The 8,520-nt window shown below is 33.8% G+C and overlaps 1 pseudogene; it reads left to right on the top strand.

Annotated features, from left to right (window-relative positions):
• The first annotated feature begins 534 nt into the window (after nt 1–534).
• On the top strand, nt 535–2,047 carry LOC139702155 (protein transport protein Sec23B pseudogene; annotated as a pseudogene).
• The last annotated feature ends 6,473 nt before the right edge of the window (nt 2,048–8,520 follow it).

An 8,520-nucleotide genomic window follows, 5' to 3' on the forward strand; every position in this document is an offset into this window, starting at 1 on the left:
TAATGCATAGTGTTTTTGTCCTTATCTAACCAAATCAATAAGGACCTTTGGAAAATGTTGTTTGTCCTTCTTCCCTTGAAACATTCTTTTCTATTTTTTTACCACAATTTATTTCTCATCATTTTTATAGGCATCTAAAATGAATGTGATAGATTTTTAGTATGATAGATAGGTGTGGACCTATCCATGAGTCCACACTCATTGCTACATAACTTTGTAGCCCTCTTCCATATGGGTAGGCTGAACTGCACCATCTTTCAACTTGGTACTCCATCACATGACTTGCTTTGGCCAGTAGAATGTTATGATATGAGAAAAGCAGAGGCTGGAAATTGGTTTTTACATTGACTTGCTCTCTTGGGTTTCTGCTATTGCCAAAGAGGCATAGCTGGGTTACCAACTGGGCCTAGGAGAATAGTGAAAAACACATAATAACCATCCCATAAACACATGAATATGACCAACCCTAGTTATGATTAGGTACCTCAAGACAGCTGTGGGTATAGATGGTTCTAGTCAATGCCCTTTTAGAATATGATAGCATACCTTGAGTTCATACAGCAGAATGAAGAATAGGATGATATGCATTTTAGTTTAAGAGTGTGGCCTTCCAGTTGACTTACTACAGGAAGGATTCTTGTTCCCCCTACCTGTCTTCTTACACATTGAGAGAATATCCAGACCTGTCTCCTATAGACTATGAGTCTATGCTTAAGTAGATCAACTTTCAATGTTGTCTTTAATTGACTTTGTCAGATTTTTTGAGGAAAACTTTGGGCTTGTAATTTCTAGTAGCAAAGAAATCATTTTCCTTCAGCTTATAGCTGCATTTATTAGGTGAATAAACCTGCTGAATTGATCCCCCACTTTTCTTTACATAAGTACATTGAGGTTCTCAATTCCCTGTGTTCTTTCTCTATAGGGTTGACACATGCTTGGAGGAAGAAGACCTACAAGCACTTAAAGAGTCTCTGCCCATGTCCCTGAATCTCCTTCTCCAGATGCTCTAGTGGATGTGATTATTTTGGGGAGAATGGTACAGGTTCACAAACCAAGGTGTGACGGAACATCCAAAAATTGTGTTTTCCAAAGAATCAATGTTTTAACTATATAGCCAATAGAAGATGTGCTGAACCTGTCCAAACTACTCATGACTATAAAGCAAGTAAGATTTTCTTAACTGCAGGGGCACACTTTTGCTTCAAGCAGATACCTGAAGTCCACTGACAAGATTAATGTGTATGTCACTGGTCTTAGGGATTTCAGAGGGACACATTACCAGTAACCCAGGGGAAGAGACCTTTGGAATCCATGGGTATATCTTTGTTTGATGCTATTGACTTGTTGGAGAGCATTATTCCAAATACAGGAGCCAGACACATGTTGTCTACTGGTGGTCCCCCCACCCATGGGCCTTACATGAGGGAGATGAATTAAAGATTTCTATTAATTTTTGGTATGATCTGGAGAAAGATCATGTATATTCATGAAAAGAAACTAAGCACTATGAGATGCTTGATGAATGAACTTCTATAAAAGACTCTATATTACCTTAATATTTATTCTTGCAGCTTTGACCAAATTGGACTTTTGGAGATTAAATGTTCAAATATTACTGGAGACCATATTGTGATGAGAAATATTTTCAACATTTCTCTTTCCAAGTAGATACCCCAAAGAATTTTTTGTAAAGATTTTAATATAGGGTTCCAAATGGCATTTGGTACACTTTGGAAGTAAAAATCTCTAGAAATCCAAAGATTATTGGAGCTCTTGGTCCTAGCATAGGTAATTCTGAAATAGGGAAGGACCATGTGTGTCAAAAAATGAACTGGGTATCAGTGGCACGAGTCAATGGAAAATCTGTGGCCTGGATCCCATATCTATGTTCAAAATCTCCTTTGAAGTAATCCATCAGCACAATCCTCCAATCCCCCAGGAAGACCAAGGTGCCATTGAGTTTGTCACATTGTCTCAACACTATAGCACCCAGAGATGCGTCCACATGACCATCTTTGCATGAAACTGGGCAGATGCAGCCAGCTAGGGCACATAGGATGTTGCAGCATCCTTGAAGGAATAGTTTGAAGTGCTCTGAGCAGAGTCAGAGGGTACCAACATGTTCTGGTTGTTGGACCAGCAATGAAGTGCCTATTTCTTTTAGGTTATGAATTCCTTTTCCGTATATTTTGTTAGGTTCGTTCTTAGATTTCCGTTTCTTTCATATTTAACAACATTCCTGATTATAGACATCACTTTCTCCTCAGAATTTGATCCAGTCCCTCATCATGATCCAGTCCTTTTTTTACTCCTATTCTCTCTGGGTCTCCAGAGCCAGTACTTTTAGTAGAAGCATTTTAACTGACAGCCTTTAAATGGTGGAATTTTTAAAAAAAAAAAAAAACCAAATTGTCATTTATCTTGGAGATAGCACAGCCCAGTGGTTCCACTAGGTTTGTAACACTGTCTCAACACAATAGCACCCAGAGATACAACCACATGACCATCTTTGCATGAAACTGGGCAGATGCAATCAGCTCAGGCACATGGCATCAGGGACATGACCAAGTACAAAATTTTAAGCACCTTCTGCATCCACCCCTGAATGATGCTCAAGAAATTCTTCAAGTATGCTTCCTTATATCAGCATGGAACGTGGAGGTAGTTAGGCTCAATTCCCATTGTCCAGGTGAATTTATCTCAAGGCACAAAATAACCTGTATGCTTACAGATAAGAAATGGGAATACTCACCCAGTTGACATTAGCCTGCAGGTGGTCATGAACCATTTGGGGAAGTTGGGTGTCTCCAGTGCCATTAAGCTGAGAATGTGACTTAAAAATTTAAGAAAACACTGTAAGATAGTGCTCATAATTGCTTATGAAGGCTCAGTAACATTCCTTTCACTTTTCTGGAAGATATTAAGTAAATAATAAATTGAAAATTTTATATATAAAAGACATTTTGCTATTTTTTAACCCAAGCAAAATAAGTTAAAACTTATAGTCATACAGGAGAAAAATGTTATTTTAGTATGACACAAAGTTTTAGGATGGCTTATTATCCACAAAACTGATACAAGTCGGTAGTTTAGAGAAAGAAAATTTTATTAAATAGCGATTGAATTAATTAATGTATTAATTACATTGAATCAAATTGAATTAATAGAGAGATAATACAATAATCATAAATAGGTTCTTTAGTGTGGATATGAGTTGCAAATTCAAATACCTATAAGGATGAAGAGATATTATAAATAACCTATATTTCTAGTATTTGAAAAGTCAGTAGCAAAAAAAAAATACCAGCACTAGAAATATCATTTTTACTCTTCCTTAAGTATGATGTATTAATAAGACAAAGCATGTATGCTTTGGAATTTTATATCTAAAACTCAAAATGGAAAATATATACTTGACAATTATTTATTTTTTTTTATGATTTATTTTTCAGTTATAACTAGAGACCTAGCAACTTTTTTTGTACAAAGATGTAACTGGTGTTTTCCACTTATTTGTCTGGCAAGCTTGAATAATTCACTCTTATATTTTTCATCTGGAATAATAGTTTTGTGATGGGAAACAGCTTTTCATAAATATAAATGTCCAAATATGTGTAAGTGTGTGTATGCACATGTACATGTATGTGTGTTTGTATGTGTGTTTAGGGTGACCAAAGCAGAGATATTAGTAAAACTCTATCATTTTAATATTGTCATATTTAGTTCTTAAATCTCATTACACTGCATATTCATAAATTCAATTTCTTATTTGTTTTCATGATCAACTATCAGTATTGATTATAAATTAAATATACATTAATTTTCACATAGTCAATTATAAAAAAAAAACCCTACACTGGATTTTAATTCTGTGGTCCATAGTAATCGAATATAGTCATGCCATCACTGTTGCTTCTGGAAACTGATTTCAGCAAAACAAAATGATATTTATTATTGTTTCTAATGAGACTCTTAAAGACATAACTTAAACAAGAATTATATAATTGATGATGCTTAATAATTTCTTAGCATATAGTTGTATAACTAAATTGAATAATACAAGATTTATTAAAAATCAGACTGATATACTCACCAAAATATCTAAATATTTGAGCCAGTATTTGATGAATAGGTGTAGATTTTCTCTTTGAATACATGAGCAAGTCAATTTACTTAATTGGGTCAGGACTTAGTTACCTATACTCCAGTTGGCTCTCTAAACTCTTCTCTTGTGCATTGATTAGTCAAGAGAAGTAAAGATGGTTTGTTGAGTGTTCAGTTTATATTAATAATTGTCAGGTCTTAATATATTCCATTATAATATTTTATCTTAGAGAAATACCTGAAAACAATAATAAGATTTGAGTATCATGATCTTAAAATATTGGAGTACAAATTTTCAAAATAATTTCTAATTATCTTCTGTATTTCTGTAGTGGCCATGTTAATATTTCCTTTTTTTATCATGGAAGTTAGTAATTTAAGTTTTATCTCTCCTTCTCTTTGTTAGCATGGGTAATGGTTTATCAATTTTATTTATTTTTTCGAAGAACTAACTTTTTGTTTTGTCATTTTTTTCAATTGTTTCTTTTGTTTCAATTTCATTGTTTTTAGCTCTGATTTTAATTATTTCCAGTCTCCTTCTGCTTTGGGGGTTGATTTGTTCTTCTCTTTCTAGAGCTTTGAGATGTAATGTTAGGTCATTTATTTGTTCACTTTTTTTTCTTTGAAGGAATGAACTCGATGCAATGAACTTTTCTATTAGCACTGCCTTCATAATGTCTCAGAGATTTTGATATGTTGTATTGGTGTTCTCATTTACCTCTTAGAAATTTTTAGTCTCCTCCTTGATATCTTTTGCAACACATTGTTCATTCAATAGCATATTGTTTAGTCTCTAGGTGTTAGAGTAGCTTTACTTTTTTTTATTTTATCATTGATTTCTAATTTCATTCCATTGTGGTCGGATAGAATGCAGGGTAGTAGCTCTACTTTTTTGTATTTAATAAGATTGCTTTGTGGCATAACATATGGTCTATTTTATATAAGGATACATGTGCTGCTCAAAAGAAAGTATATTTGCTCATTGATGGATATATACTCTATATATGTCAGTTAAATCTAAGTTATTGATTGTATTATTGAATTCTATAGTTTCTTTGTTTAGCTTTTGTTTGGTAGATCTATCTAGTGGTGAAAGAGGTTTCTTAAAGTCACCCAAAATTATAGTGTTGTGATCTATTAGACTCTTGAACTTGAGTTTCATTAATGAACATAGATGCTCCATTATTTGAGACATATATTTTTATAACTGTTATGTCTTGTTGAGGTATGATTCCCTTAAGCAGTATAAAATGCCCATCTTTTTCATTTTTGATTCACTTTGTCTTGAAGTCTACTTTATTTGATATAAGGATGGAAACCCCTACTTGCTTACATAGACCATGTAAATGGTATATTTCATCCCAACCTTTCACCTTTAGTCTGTGGGCATCTTTTCCTATGAGATGAGCCTCTTAAAGGCAGCATATTGTTGGGTCCTTTTTAAATCCAATCCACTAGCCTATGTCTTTTGATTGGTGAGTTTAAGCCATTAATATTTATGGTTATTATTGAGATATGATTTCAACAAATTTCTAGAGGCATATGATATGCCTAAACTAAATCATGATGATATACACAATTTAAACAGATCAATTTCAAGCAAGGAAATAGAGGACACCATCAGAAGCCTACCAACCAAGAAAAGCCTAGGACTGGATGAATACACAACTGAGTTCTACAAGACCTTTACAGAAGAACTAACACCAATACTTCTCAAACTATTTCATGAAATAGAAAAAGAGGGAACACTTCCAAACACATTCTATGAGGTCAATATCACCCTGATTCCAAAACCAAACAAAGGCACATCAAGAAAGAAAACTTCAGACCAATATCTCTAATAAATACAGATGCAAAAATTCTCAATAAAATTCTGGCACATCGAATACAAAAACATGTCAAAAATATAGTGCATCATGATCAAGTAGGGTTCATTCCAGGAATGCAAGGTTGGTTCAGCATATGGAGGTCAATAAATGTAATTCATCACATTAATAAATTCAAAGATAAACATCATATGATCATCTCAATAGATGCTGAGAATGTATTTGATAAAATACAGCATTCCTTCCTGTTCAAAACGCTAGAAAAACTAAGGATAACAGGAACATACCTCAACATCATAAAGGCTATCTATGCTAAGCCCCAGGCCAACATCATTCTAAATGGAGAAAAATTAAAAGCATTCCCTTTAAAACCTGGAACAAGACAATGCCCTCTGTCACCACTTCTATTTAACATAGTTCTTGAAACTCTAGCCAGAGCAATCAGACAGATGAAAGAAATTAAAGGGATGTGGATAGGAAAAGAAGAACTCAAATTATCATGATTTGCAGATGATATGATTCTATACCTAGAAGACCCAAAACATTCCACCAGAAATCTCCTAGAACTAATAAATAAATTGAGCAAAGTAGCTGGATATAAAATCAACACCCATAAATCAAAGGCATTTCTGTACATCAGTGAAAAATCCACTGAAAGTGAAACTAGTGAAACCACCCCATTTACAATAGCCTCAATAAAAATAAAACATTTGGGAATAAATTTAACAAAAGAGATGAAAGACCTCTACAATGAAAACTAACACGTTTAAAAAAAATAAGAAGAGCTTAGAAGATGGAAAGATCTACCTCGTTCTTGGATAGGCAGAATTAATGTTGTCAAAATGACCATACTACTAAAATCAGTATACAGATTCAATGCAATCCCAATCAAAATCCTAATGGCATTCCTTATAGAAATAGAAAAAGCAATCATGAAATTCATCTGGTAAAATAAGAAATCCCAAATAGCCAAAGCAATCCTTAGCAAGAAGAGTGAAGCTGGTGGCATTACTATTCCAGACCTAAAACTGTACTACAGAGAATTAGTAATAAAAACAGCATGGTATTGGCAACAAAATAGAACTGAAGACCAATGGTACAGAGTAAAGAACACAGAGTGTAGCCCACATAACTGCAGTTATCTTATATTAGACAAAGGCACCTCTTTGTGCCTCTTCAACAAGTATTTTTTCCCAACAAAAGCTGGGAAAACTGGAAATCCACATGTAAAAAATGGAATTAAACCTCTATTTCTCACCATGCACAAAACTCAAATCAAAGTGGATCAAGGACCTAGGAATTAAACCAGCAACCTTGTGCATAATGGAAGAAAAAGTAGGCCCAAATGCCCATCATGTTGGATTAGGCCCCAACTTTCTTAATAAAAATCCAGTAGCTCAAGATTTAAAGCCAAGTATCAATAAGTGGGATGGATTCAAACTAAAAAGCTTCTTCTCAAAGAAACAATTAGTGAGGTGAATAAAGGACCTAAAGAATGGGAGTAAATCTTTACCACAAGCACATGAGATACAGCACTAATCTCTAGGATATATAAAGAATACAAAAAACTTAACACCAAAACAATAAATAACCCAATCAATAAATGGGCCAAGGAACTGAATAGACACTTATCAAAAGAGGATATACAATCAATCAACAAACATGTGAAAAAACATTCAACATCTCTAGCAATTAGAGAAATGTGAATCAAAACTAAGATTTCATCTCACTCCAGACAGAATGGCAGCTATTAAGAATACAAATAACAATAAGGGTTGGCAAGGATGTGCAGGAAAATGCACATTCATACATTGCTGGTGGGACTGCTAATTTGTGAAGCAGTATGGAAATTCCTTGGAAAACTTGTAATGGAACCACCATTTGACCTATTTATCCTACTCCTCAGTTTACACCCAAAGGACTTAAAAACAGCACACTACAGGGACACAGTCACATCCATATTTATAACAGCACAATTCACAATAGCTAAACTGTGGAACCAATCTAGATGCCCGTCATTAGATGAATGGATAAAGAAAATGTAGTATATATACACAATGAAATATTACTCAGCATTAAAAGAGAATAAAATCATGGCATTTGCAGGTAAAAGCATGAAGTTGGAGAAGATAATGCTAAGTGAAGCAAGCCAATGGTGGAGAAGCATGAGAGGAATAGAGGAACTTTAGATAGGGCAAAGGGAAGGGAGGGGAAAGGAGGGGGCAAAGGGGTAGGAATGATAATGGAATGAACTTGACGTCATCACCCTAAGTTTACATATGAAGACACAACTAGTATAAAAATACTTTGTGTACAATCAATGACTTGAAAAATTGTGCTCTATATGTATAATAGGAAATGAATTGCATTCTGCCATCATGTATAACAAATTAGAATAAATAAAAATATTAAAACATTGATTTTAATTTTTATATCAAATGTCATAATTGACTCTGAGAAAATTATCTGTATTCTTTCTTACTCAATTTAACCGATTCATGAGTGAATATTTCTCAATAGCTAAAATACATGTCATTTCTTGATTTTATACTTCTTACAATTTCCATGCCTAAAATGTTCAGACTGTCAC

Source organism: Marmota flaviventris, chromosome 16 (genome assembly GCF_047511675.1).
Source record: "Marmota flaviventris isolate mMarFla1 chromosome 16, mMarFla1.hap1, whole genome shotgun sequence".
In the NCBI taxonomy this organism is placed as follows: Eukaryota; Metazoa; Chordata; class Mammalia; order Rodentia; family Sciuridae; genus Marmota; species Marmota flaviventris.